This window comes from Polistes fuscatus, unplaced genomic scaffold, assembly GCF_010416935.1.
Source record: "Polistes fuscatus isolate 324 unplaced genomic scaffold, CU_Pfus_HIC Scaffold4, whole genome shotgun sequence".
Classification (NCBI taxonomy): Eukaryota; Metazoa; Arthropoda; class Insecta; order Hymenoptera; family Vespidae; genus Polistes; species Polistes fuscatus.
The window spans coordinates 655,512-669,033 of record NW_025113118.1 but is presented as its reverse complement, the minus strand read 5'-3'; the positions used below and the strand labels follow the sequence as shown (position 1 = coordinate 669,033).

Genomic DNA, 13,522 nt, shown 5'->3' with positions numbered 1-13,522 from the left:
TCTCTCTTTCTCTGTCTCTCTCTGTCTCTCTTTTGCTCTTACTCATTTTTACTCTTTCTTATTCAGCCATTTTCTGTTTCATTCTCTTCTGTATCAGTTTTCCCTCCCGCCAATTTTACCCTGCTGGATAATGCCGGCCTCTAAATAATAATGCCTCCGCGCAAAGCACAATGCGACATTTTCTCTTGTTAAATTATCTCTATGTCGCGCTTTTTTTCTTCGTTCCGGCCGATTCATCATTCTCGTCTTATCCAGTCTTCATCTTTTCTCTGTATTTTCTTTATCATTCTTCTCCATCGTTATTCAATGCGATTTTTTATATTTGATATGTTGATCACATTGTTTTTATTTCTGTTAAATTCTTATTCGTAAATATATATAGGTGCATATCTAATATAAATAAATATGTATGTATCGGGGAAAATGAAAAATAATGAACTCGTATTATACCAAATTCATAGTAAATAAAAATAGCAGCAGGTATAATGCTTCAGAAATATTATTGTTCCATGGAATAAGCGTAGTGGTTTTAAAATTCAATTCCTGTAAAGCGGAAGGAAGAGCCTACTACCATCGGGATCACCGGTAGTAATAGTAACACCCACAAGTTCAGACTCCAAGTTTTTCCTGCTAAACCGATTGTTAAGGGCTAGTATAGGCTACCCCGCATAAGCATCCGAAGAAACTCAGACTGAGAGATTTAAGAAGTCTCACGTTTTGAGGTATTCGAAAAACAACTTCTACCCTTCGTCAATTCTAATCGAAATCTTCGGAAAAAACTTAAGCTGGAACGAAATTGGTTCCCCTCCATTGCGAAAAATCGAAGGATCCTATGTCGACGACGTACTTGGATTCCATAAATTTCTAATTTAAAATTTGCTTATATATCTCATAATATATTTTTTAATATATTGTATTTAATTTAGAAAAAAATCAATATAGGTAAAATATGATAGGCATTGTCGATGCTCGAGGGAAACTATTATCTTAGCAGAAAAACGAACGATATCATGGAAACGAATACATAAAAATTAAAAATAAGTAGAAAAACGTACAATAGAAAAAGAAAGGAACGTTCGAACGAATCGCAATCATTATTGAGTCTTCGATATTTTCACAAAGAGAGGTTTAAACTCGTGTGAGAAAACACGTACTACGGCTTGTCGTAAAATAATCCCCTATACCGGCTTATTGATCAGATCACAAGTCGTTGAAGCACACAAACCCTCCCCTTTAGTCCACCCCTCTTTTCCGCCGTTGCCGCCGCCTCCTTGCCACAGGGAACAGGGCATTTTTATTCGTGCAGTTTCACCCCCGTCATTCCTTCCACTTCGGCCTTCCCTATACCCCTCCTGTCTCTCGCTTGGCGACACGGGGGTGGTAAAGTCGTGGGAGCGCCATTTTTTATTTTACCTACGTCGAGCTACAGTCGCATGGAGATTCATTAATAACAAGCTGCCGCGGTTCCTACGAGGATTAGAGACAGAATGGGGAAACAGGAGTGACGGAGTGATAGAAAAAGAGAAATGTCTGTTCAAATCAATTTTCCGACGAATATCGGAGGAAATATAGAAGAAAATGGCACGGTACAGCGTCGACTGCGTAAAATATCAAAACGTTCTTCCCTGCCTGTGTAAATAATGATAGGAACGCAAAAGTGATACGAGAAACTTATTCTTCTTACGAGAGAATATATATGAGAAACACGCGACTTTATACACACATAAATTATAATCTAAGTCTTATATACGTAATATCTAGACGTTATTATCTATAATTTCAAAATGGCGACCAGCAAGTGCGAATCGTCGAATACGATTTAAAGAAATTCACTAGTATAGGGGCTTTTATTATGCGCCAACATATTACTCTCTCCCTTCTTCCTCTTTTCATCTTTTTCGCTCTACCTCCCCCGCCGTCACTTTTATTCGGGCGGTCCTCAAGGTTGGTCCTCGTTCAGTGATGCCTAGAGGGTGGGTTCCTGCTCCTACGGCGAAGAAAGAGAAGTTTCGGTCTTCCATCGGAGACGAGAAAAACGAGAGCCCGAGGAGGATGAAGCATAGCTGGTGGGGGTCGGTTAAATAAGGAACAGAAATAAATAGGAAGGGAAGAAAAGAGCTCGTTAGAGGGTCTCCGCGAGTTTCTGAGTACCCAACTACCCTCCGACCAAACTTTCCTCTCTCTTCGTCCTTTTCTCGTTCTCTTTCTCTCTCTCTTTCTCTCTGTTTTTTTCTCTCCTTCTTTTCCTTCCTCGCGTCATCTCTTCATCCTCTTTTCTAACCTCGCTCTCTTTTTATCCTTCCATGATCTCGACACTCTCTCGCGCCCCGATTTCAAGCAATATTTTCGTCGTTCCTTTTTATACCTTCCTTTTCGCTTTTTTTCGCGACCGAATTTCTGAAAAACGAATTCATTCCGAAGTACGCAATAGAATGGTCTCTCTCTCTCTCTCTTTCTTTCTTTCTTTTTTTCTTTCTTTCTTTCTTTCTTCCTTTCTGTAGAAACTAAAGATATATAGAAAAAAATTACACAATGATTTATATGCTTTTTTATTAATATTATATAATTTATTTTAATTAACGTACCAACACCGTTGAGAACGAGTTGTTCGTTATTTTATATTCCTGTTAAAATCGTAACAACAACTTGGCACAATTAATAAGAAGTTTATCAATTTAAATAGTATCTTGAAGCTGTTGATTTAAAAATAAAAACGATATCAGCAATAAACCGCGTATTTGATAGAAATAGTTTTTGAAAATGGGCTATTAATTGTTTTCAAATGCTTCCAATTTTAAAGAGTTAATTTCTCCCTAGTATATTCACTCATGCTCTTGTAGGAGGACAGCAACTAACCCTTTTATCAAGTAAGAGAGAGTGGAAAGAAGGAAGGAAGGAAGGAAGGAAGGAAGATGGTCGTCGCGACGAAGGGTCGGTCAGATTTAGCGAAGGGCTTTTCGTTGGTGAGTTTAACAGACTTTTGCTGGTCGACGTGTATCGAGGGGTTGGGGGGTAGTGGAAGGAGCTGGTTTAGCGAGTTACGAGCAATTGCCCACTTCTATTCTGCGCCATTGCTTCCTTCTTTAACCGACCAGTCACCTTCTCTCATCGAGAGGCAAACCACCTCTTAGTTTCGAGGGGGCTACGAGGGTTGTGGTTGATAGAAACTGATGAAAATTGCGTGATTAACCGAGACCATCTCCCCGACTCATCAACACGCTCCCGCGACCACAAGGATCGGAATGCCTTCGGGTTATTTAGTGACGGACAATCCCGAAAGACCATGGAAGCATTCTCTCCTATTCTCTTCCTTCCACTCGATACTCAGAGAGAGAGAGAGAGAGAGAGAGAGAGAGAGAAAGAGAGAGAGAGAGAGAGAGAGAGAGAGAGAGAAAGAGAGAGAGAGAGAGAGAGTACACGATTTCTTAAAAGCAGTTCAATATCCCAATTGGTTTCAATGGATCAAATGACCTGTTTACTGTTTTATCTTTGGCAATGCTTACTATTGGACCAGTAAGTATATTGAAAGATCGCGTTTGCCGAAGGTTTGGAGATTTGTTGAAACAAGAACAATGTGAGAACTATTGTGTTTCTTTTTCCTTTTATTGTATTCATTTTTCTTTGATTTATAATATTTGTAAACGATTATTTCTTTATTAATAAAGAATATATTATATATTATGTAAAGTCTAAGTAAAGAAAGTTTGTCTCGTATTTATCTACATTTGTATATTATTTATCTCTATTGATTAAAATGGCACGAACTTTCTTGATTATCTAATATATTTTTCTTTTTATATTCAATATACTGTTAAAAGTTTTGATATTTTGTAGTTGGTAAGACATCTTGAAGAGTTGTAGCCGATATCGAGTAGACGTTGGTAAGGGTACATTAATAGTCTCCGTTGGCCCGAACTACAGGTTTTCTTCGTCTTTTTCTCCCCTTTATTCCACTTAAATCTCCAGTGGATCGAATTATCCGACAGTCGCAAAATTACGCTAGCAGAATCAGCTCGAGGAGAGAAACCGAGCGAAAAGCTTAATACGGATAATACGCGGTCGATTGGTTCAATTAAACGAGTCCGAACAAATTCGCACGTTTAGTCTTCTATAATTCTTGAAAGAATTTTGATATGAAAAGTAGACAGAGAAAGAATACTCATGAAAAATGTATATATTTTAAATAATTTTCCTGTTGGTAATATTTTAATGAAGGTTTATATATGTAGGTACGCCATGTACTCGCAGGACAAAAATCGTTAGTATCTCGGAGTTTTTTCATATTTCTCAGCCATTTTTCCTGCTTCAAGATACGGCGTAATAGTCCCGTTGCTATCTGGCATTGTAATCGGAGGGTGGCACTATAGCTTCCTGCCGGTGTCCCAGAAAATTCACGTGGCATCGATATTTGATGATGCGATGGGCGGAGGGTACGTACATTCGACGAAGGTTAAGAAAGAGGGCTGGATAACGATCATATTTATTTTCTTCTTGCTTTTTCTTATTCTCCATGTAAAAGAACTTCAAGCTGATGATTCTGTTTAAAAAGTTACTATTCAATAATCAATGTGTTTTCAGCAAGAACCAAAATACACTACTTGTAGATAATATGAAAACGTTTAAAACTGTATATTTTCTGAACAATTATAACATCGTGGAAGTTGTAAAAATAAATGTTATGGATATCAAATTTAAAATCAGGGGTAAAAATTTAGTATATACATATAGCTTTTAACTAAGCGTTACGAGAAGCTTTTCAGTTAACCACGAAACACGTGGCGCTTCGGCCTTGAAGTTTCAGCCCTCCTCGTTCTCGGTAACGGTGGGGTAATGTAATCGGAGTCGCCTAAGTACATTAACTCGGAGCCACGACGGGATATCCCGTTCCTTCGTGGACCACTCTAATTGTCCCTTGCGAGTAACTATAACCGTGCTATCGCCCTTCAACTTTTTTTTCTCTCGCTTTATATGTACACAACATTAATTTACGATCCGTCATTCAGCTAGTAAAAGCAAATATCGTGCTAAATATCATATTACCTTGAAAACGATTAATTGACGCCATAATATATTGTCGTAAATGAAATTGTTCATGTAAATTTTAAGAAAAATTTTCAAACAAAAATATGTATACCAAGAAAGATATTATTTTTGGCATGCGGAAGATACAAACGCATTTACCGAAGAAGAGAGTATTCTAAGCTTTCCACTAGTATTTAACTTGAGCGAATGGTCAAAGGAGTCAATGATGTGGTTAGACGATGACGCGACAAGGTGACCGCCTGTTGAAATATAAAGAAAAGCATCATGGATAGAGGGAGACTCTTCTGACGTGAGCCGAACCATGAATCGGGTTCAATATTCCGGAATTTCGAAGAATAGTCTCACGGTTTCTGTATTGGCTTGAGAGCAGACCATCTGGAAGATCGTCTTCCTAAAGGACCGGTCACCCTTACTTTGCATATTTTGCTAATATGTCTAAAACTATGATGGCGTAAACGTCCAGAACGGACTTTACGAAGCGTAAGATCGTTCGGTCCTTAGGTCGTAGATAAATAATATCAATTAAACTTGTGGCCAAAATTACCAATGATATTCGCCAAAGAAACCATGAATTTTCGAATTTGATTAATAAGAGTGAAAAAGAGTGCAGAGAACATCGATGATTCGGGATGTATATTATATATCTTGATAATGATCGAGCTTGAGAATTGTGTAATCAGTGTCGAAAAAAAAGAAACTCGATGAAGGTAGAAAAGAAAAGGTATGCTCGAAGAGGCGATTGGTTGAGGCGAAGGCCCGGTGTCGGTTGCGCGATTTCGCCTGCGGGTGACATGTGGAGTGGACAGCAGGTGATCTCGATAACGTGCAAGTACGCCTGGACTGTGCTTGTATGCGGTACGTGCATACAGAGAACCGCGTACTATGGCCATTCGTATACCGACAAGCAGCACCCACGTGGAACTGCCCCATCGTAGATTCGGAATTCAGAGAATAACGAGAAAGGAGGAGGAAGATCGATTAGTTACCCTATCGATTTCGTGTCTCACCAAGCCGGACGTAGCTGGACGGGGCTGGTATCGAGACGACTCGACACTGTTTACGAAGCGTCGCTTCAACGACGATGAGCTAATGGCTTCGAAACATTAACTTAATTGTTCGTCGCGTCATACCTGTGTACTCGCGTTTCCTTTTACGACCAACTCGTTTTTCTTCCTTTTCTTTCTTTTTTTTTTCTCCTATCATCTCTACGTAACATCGATGTCATAATTAAAGCAGCATTTTGAAGGAAAACAATAATTCTGTGTTTTCTTTTTTAGGATTTTTTTTTCACATTTATTTATTTTTATTACCTTTCGAATATTCATCTTTTTACACTTCTTTTTTATGAGTTCGAGGCACTTCTCTATTAACACTTTCTCACACTTATTTAATACTACCAGAGAAGCCGAATCTTCCGAATATATACGTTTTTTATTTAAAAAAAAAAACAACAAAATATATATGTCTATAAAAACATACAAATATGTATCTATCTATGATACAGTGTTAAGCCGATCTCTTTTTGAAGAGCTATCGGGTGTAAAAGAAATAAAGAGAGAATACTCGAGTTCATGGAAATAGGAGTGCTATCGAGAAGAGAAAAGCGGTAGGAAAAAGAGAAAGAGAAAGAGAGAGAAAAGTGGTAGGATGCAGAAAGAGGACCGAAGAGGGCTCTTGGCTTTCGCAAGTATTATCTTGTCAGTGCAGATAACGACACCTTGGCGTCGTTCTATAGCTCTCATCAATTATAAATCCCAGTCAGCTCTCACCGTTGATCACGATATCCCAATCCTACTCCGCAATCGCGGATGGAGACGTCTCGTTATCCCGCCTGCTCATCATTGCAACGAGTAGCTGCTGTGAAAAATTTCCTTGTAAAAATGATAAGAATATAGGAAGGAAAGACATCTTTCTTCCTTTGAATCATATTCGTATTATCATATTAATGAACAATATTAGAATTAAGTATTTTGCAACAAATTTTTAACTCATTTTTATATTTGACTGCGAAAACTTTGAATTCGTGATTATAACTATGTCATTGATATAGAAAATGTATCAGTGATGTCAATGCAGTCACGTTGTATACCGGGATACCTACGTTATGGCGTAAGCATTATGTAAATCCAGGAGCTGTCAACCCTTCTCCAGTTCTGTGAACCCGGCTTTCGCTCGAGTATATTTCGTTGCCTAACTTCAGGCGCTAATGAAAATTCAACGCCTATTTTCGTTTCATCAAACGAATCTTTATCTTCTTTAACATTATCAAGACAATAGGATATTTGATGTTTGTTTTATTTTTTACTCCATATTAGAAGCTAGTTTTAAGAAAAGTTTAAATCGGATTAGTTTTTTAACTAATTTATAATGAACCTAATGATACAGTTTATTTTTTGATAAATCTTTGTAAAAATGTTATAACAAATAATTGATTATATTTTTCTAGAAACAATAAGATTTCTTGTTCAAAAAAGAGTACTTGTAGACAGGAAAGGTGGATGTCAGAAGGGTAAATTTTATCTAAAGTTACGAACAATCGCCGCTAGGATCGCCACGATCGAAAAAAGTTACCCTTCAGAAAAGTATTCTACCACATCGATGCGATCGAGTTTCTAGGGGTTGAACTGTTTTATCGACCTTGCGGTGTTCTCATAAGGGTGAGAGGTATCCTTTATGATCTCACCACCAGGTCGATCTGGCGTGTCATGGAACATAAAAAATAATAGTCTACCCTTTCCTAATGTAAACATTCGTATGGAAACTCTGCGAAGAAAAAGTATTCTGATGGAAAAAAGAAAATTACGATTTATATATGTCTACCTTTAGTCAAAAGAGACAGAGAGAAAGAGAGAGAGGGATACTGAATTAATTTTTAATTACACTGGAAAAAATTTGGTCTCCAGGCACGCTCCACTTTTCCCTTCAGCTTTTCCCTTCGCTGTGATTAAACTTTATGAGACGTTATTAGCCTCTTCAACGCCTTCTCTTGACTTTCCCTTTACATTCATACCAATGTAAAGGAATTATAGCAATTTAATATCGACAATAACGAGGTCTTGATTTTTTCTCCGAGTTTTTTTGAGGAATATCATTTATATTTTAATTTTTGACAATAAATTCTATTATTTTATTCGATATATCTCACCAACGAGTTTAGATTACTTTTTAATTTTGATCAGAGCAAACATATCAGAACATTCTTTAATAAAAATTGTACGTATCGGATGATTTTGAAAATCCAAGATTTTGCGCACGCGTAAACGCAAGCGCACATTTGCAGATATTTTTTTGACATATGTAGGTAACGTAACGTAAACTCTTTCTTACGGTGACTGAATGCGATATATAAAGGCGGGAGAGCCGAAATATCTCAAGCGTGTAATAAAGTACCGAGAAAAATGTCGAAACTCGAAACCGAGACGAAGCTGCGAGGTGTATAATGTACGAGTATCATACGTCACAATCAACTGCACGCGGCGCCAAACGCTTATTTCTCCGATAGCGCCGGCGCCCTCTGAAATTACAGCAACGTTGACTTACTACGCTTGTGAAAGGACAATCTGACGCAGCTTAAACTCGGTTTCAGCCGGGTCGCCACGTTGTACACGGATTATTTTCTCGCGCGTACACGCTCCAAATGTTATACTCACGGATACCAGGTACAGTTTAATAGGTGAAATTTATTTACCTCGTAGCATCTCGCCAAATATCTTGCAAATTGATTTTCCTGAATACGCTTGAGACCTCTATGGTAAATTAGTTTCTTTGAATTAGTTTTTCCTAGAACATAGGAGGACTGTCTTTCGTTATTTCCTAACATAAATGGGATTAAAATATGTAAAAGGAAAATGTTGGTTCAGCGAGCTCATTCTAACGTACAATATAATGCAAACTATAGTATTATCTTGGTAAACTATCGAATATATCAAATACCATATGCTAATAATTCACGCATGGGTCGGTATAAAAAATAGAAACAGGGTCTCGGTTAGGATAAATGTATCCTATCCTGCGCATTATCCTCGCAAGGACGAGTAAGGGCAGGATCGTATTATGCTACGCGTTTCTTTTCTCTTATACATATTATTCTGAACATCTAAGAGAGAAAGAGAGAATGAGAGAGGATAAGAAAGGGGGAACACGTCAGGTAGACATTTTAAGCGGCTCCGAGAAAAACGAGAGCTAGAGGAGATAGGGTTGCGTTACGTTGCCTTTCCACACGTATCGCGAGTTGAGAAGCATCTCCGCGATATTATGGCTGTCCGATCGAATCGATCGTCGGCTCGTTTAACCGGATTTTCGATACACAAAAGCAAACTTGCGGTAGAAATGGGGTTAAATAAACGGTATCGTGTGTATGTGTGCTGCTAAACCGCAAATTGTAATCTTCTTTTTTCCCTAACGAAGACATCGTAATCTAACTCGTAAAAGGTATCACGATTGGTCAACAATTTTGTATAAATAATTATTTATTTGTATTTCTTTGATGATTACAAATTAAAGGTTTATATTGTATTATTTATTATTTGAAAATATCACAAAGAATTTCACGCAGAATTTCGACTGTTTTTGTCCACTCGAATAAGTTTGCATATTTGTAGGATGTTTCAAAGATTAAAGCGTATCGAAAGACACGAAACGAAATTTGGATAGAGTACTGTCCTGTGTCGGCATACGCATGGGATTAAAAATCCAATTTGCTTTTGAAAAAGGAAAAAGCAACGAACGAGGTCAGTGGTGTAGGAATGGCCACTGGCTTTGAACGACGCCGTTCGTTGATTGATCCAGGCCCAACTCGAAACCCATCAATTGGTCGAATTCATCCCCCTCGAATAGGCGGGGTGGACGCATTTCGGCTTCCACTCTCTGCCTGCGAGGGTGCGTTTGTCATCAAACGGCTCGGCCATGCTTGAAATTTTGGCCGATACAGCCACGGAATATCGATATTTCCTCCTGGCGTTCTTGGATTCTTTAAGAATGACATCAAAGAACAGACTATTGCTAAAAATTGTATCGCTTAATGTTTCTTCCATTTGTGACGAAAATACAGATAATATTTTTATCTTTTTCAATAAGATATCTCTATGTAAAAACATTTCATATGTTATTTTCATTTTGAAATCCATATACCGTCGTTGAAATATTCAAATTTAATTGATCAATCGGAGACATTTTTACTATTCTGTTCTATATTCTACATATATAATATAACCTTTCATTTGCCTTACGATCAGTAAGAGGGAGGTTCCCGTGAAATTGGGCTTGTGCGGTGTCGAAGGAAGGAAATAATGTGGGAGCACGATGAAGTCTACTGAAAAAATCGAGTCTTGAGTACGTTGCTCGCGTTGATACATTCAGCCATGAAACGAGGCGAGACTTCGGTTCCTTGAGCTTGACGCTACGCGGCTTAGAGCTTTACTAACTTACCATTCCATTCGAGAAATAAATCTTCGGCCTGGAGCTCTACATCACCGCGCTTGGCAAGCAATTTGGGCACCGGCGATAACTCATACGTTCATCGATAGTCTCTCGTCTCATACATACATATATCTTATCGCAACTGAAAGGGAAAGTTATACAAGCGGTTAAAGAAGACTACGTAAATTGAATTTCGAGAATGTCTACAATTGGATAGGGGATCGATAAACAAGCGCACCGTTCGTACTATATATAAATAAAAATATGACGAATCGAAGGTAAAAAATAAAATAGTGTTCTGCTGCGACGGTAGTAGGTAGCTCCGTTTCGCGATTAGCTCGGATCTATTTCGCTTTCAAAGGAGAATTACGTGCTCCTACCGGAAAAGGAATCGTACGTTACGTAAGCATATCCTTCTTTCTTACATAAGAGACCGATGGTACATCGCAGTCGTACGTCTTTGCATATAATTAGAATACCATTGAATCAACCCCCATTGGAGGCCTTTTCATCGTGAAAAAGCAGGATGAAACCGGTGGGGTAGGATTGCTAGCATCCGAGAGGGAGGGAAGTTTCCTTTTCCTCTTCTCTCTCTCTCTCTCTCTCTCTTTTTCTTGCTTTTTTCCTGATGCACGCATAAAAAGAGGTCTCTCCTTCTCTAAGGAAAAGGGTTGAGGGCTCCTTCCTGGTCTCACAGGTACACACCAGTGACATGTAGGATCCTGTGCGAAGGGTCCAGGGCTGTATCGTTGAACTTTTTATCCCTTTTGCTGTGGATTATTCTAGCTAGAAAAAATACTTTGATCTTGTTCAATACTGAATCTTTCGACTACGGTGCAACTTGCTAGAAATTTTGTCTGCAAGTTCATCTCGTGATTTAATAAACGCATATCGGTGAATTTAATTTTTTACTTATCATTTTATTCCGTTTACGTACTAGAAGGGTAAAAAAGGAAAAATAAAAGAATCGATATACGTTCCTGCGGAAGCAACCCTTTTCTTTTTGGGCCCTTCCTTCCTTCTTTTTTCTTTCTTTCTTTCTTGAAAATCCGGATAAATTATGCATGCAGGTAGTCCGGTATTGTACGATCGTTCACCTCAGCGGGGCCCGATGATAAATTATTGCACATTGAGAAATTCGAGGACTAACGAGGGTTCCAAATTTGAATATCCTTCCTTGCGCTTTTCATTCTCACGACTCGCTCCTTTTTCCTCTCAATCATTTTCATCTACCCTCTTTCTCTTTCCCTTTCTCTATCTCTCTCTCTCTCTTTCTCCAACGCAATTTTGGCAATCCTGTGCTATACCTGAGAAGGCCGCGAATGTACAATGACTCTCTGATTTGATTTATCGAACGATTTCTCTCGCGTGTTAGCGCTTGCATACGTTATTACGAATCACTGACTCGGGAAACGACGAAGTCAGAGTGAAATCTAAATTATCGCATTAACTTATTATTCGTAATGTGTTACTTTTAAAAAAGAATAATTTATTCTTCATAATTGTTATTATCGTTAAAATATATTACATTAAAAATAAGTTATACATAATATAGCAGAAAGGCAATGAAATTTGTTCTTTCTTTAATTGTTTATATAAATAAAAAAAACAATAAAAACATAACCTATATCGTCGTACTCGATAATTCGTATAAAAGTACGATATGTTTCTGGGTCACCGATATAAACCCACCTACCGTACCATAAAGCGTGCTCTCGCATAAACAATTCAAGAGCAGTTTGGTGGTCAATGCTTGTGGTGGTGGAAGGAGTAGTGGTAGCAGTAGTAGTGGTAACTGTGAGGGAAGTTACGATGGCTGCCGTTTACCAACGGAATACCCCTATCACGATAGAAAAAAAACTAATGAGCTTTCTCGTTCATCCCCACCATCGAAGTCTCTTTTTTTTCCACTCAATGTTAGCGAAGAGAAAGGGAAATAGGAAGAGAGAGAAAAGGGGAATACCCCACGCGAGTGATTTGCATATACGGCCAGCCGGCTGCACGACGTGACTCAGTTTCATCGGCGAGGGGTTAAGTCGAGTCGTCCCTCTGCTTTAATGAACTACCGTTCAAGATATGTCGTTTTCTGTGCTTTTTATTCCTCTCTCTTGTTTTTTTGTCTCTTTCTCTCTCTCTTTCTCTTTTTTCTCTTTTCTTCTTTCGCTATTGTAAAAGAAGGAATGGTATGAGTCGTATAATATAAGCCAAGAGAATAAAAAACAGATCTAAAGGCTCTCTCAAAGGATGTACTTGGAATACTCTCTGTTTATATTGTACTCTCTCTCTCTTTCCTGGAAGAGTATAAGCAGTGAATTATCGTTTCTTTATTTGACGAATGTCATTTCCTTGTGTATAATGTTTTCAATAAAAGGACGAACGATGTAAATAATTAGAAACTAATATACGATCATATTCAATGTTGTTTTAGACTCGAAGAGAGGAACATTGAATATTTTGAAAGAAATGTGCTATATGGGAACGGTTAATTCGACAATTTATAATAATTAGGGTACGTATTTTTTGGGATGTATTGCGTTAAACAAATTCAGATTTTTTTTTAATAATTGTTTCGATCATGCAAATAAAAATCGAAAGACGTCGTTAACGTTCAAGAAATTCTACGAGAAATATTTTTTTTAAAAAAGAATTATTTGAAGTCTACATAAACAGAACGTCAACGATGATCTCATTTGTCATTCATTAACTAATATTTTCTTCCGTAAGAAACACTTCACGGCGATGTAAATTACGCAGATGATAATCGCATTGTTTTAAAGGATACACTCGTTTCCTCTCGAGTCGATATTAACACATCACAAAAAATATATTGTTTTCTCTTCAATCGAGTTTCTACTTTCACGCGACATCTCTTCGGGCAAGGAGCACTTGGTGGCGTTTTATTAATTACTGATAGGAGTTAAACGAAGGACAGACTCGTTTAGGCGGATGGAGTCGACGTGCCGCGGCCATGTTGACGCCTGCGTGCCAGCCATCCAAGGCAGGAGTTGCCTCGAGGGCGTCGCGTTCTACGCGGGGGTTGGGAAAGGATGAGTTTCTGCGC

General features: G+C 38.2%; 1 protein-coding gene and 2 long non-coding RNA genes across 4 annotated transcripts in view; 1 reads left to right on the top strand and 2 right to left on the bottom strand.

Moving 5' to 3' along the window:
• LOC122521273 (UPF0489 protein C5orf22 homolog) overlaps positions 1–13,522 on the bottom strand; it is a 443,816-nt gene that overhangs the window by 14,961 nt on the left and 415,333 nt on the right. The gene's annotated exons all lie outside the window — the stretch shown is intronic.
• On the top strand, positions 886–3,781 carry LOC122521280. The gene is made up of 2 exons (XR_006304725.1): positions 886–1,586; positions 2,841–3,781. It is a non-coding gene; the product is annotated as an uncharacterized LOC122521280 (long non-coding RNA).
• LOC122521286 lies at positions 8,704–13,416 on the bottom strand. Its single transcript, XR_006304731.1, has 2 exons — positions 10,887–13,416; positions 8,704–10,603 (listed from the first exon to the last, which is right to left on the bottom strand). It is a non-coding gene; the product is annotated as an uncharacterized LOC122521286 (long non-coding RNA).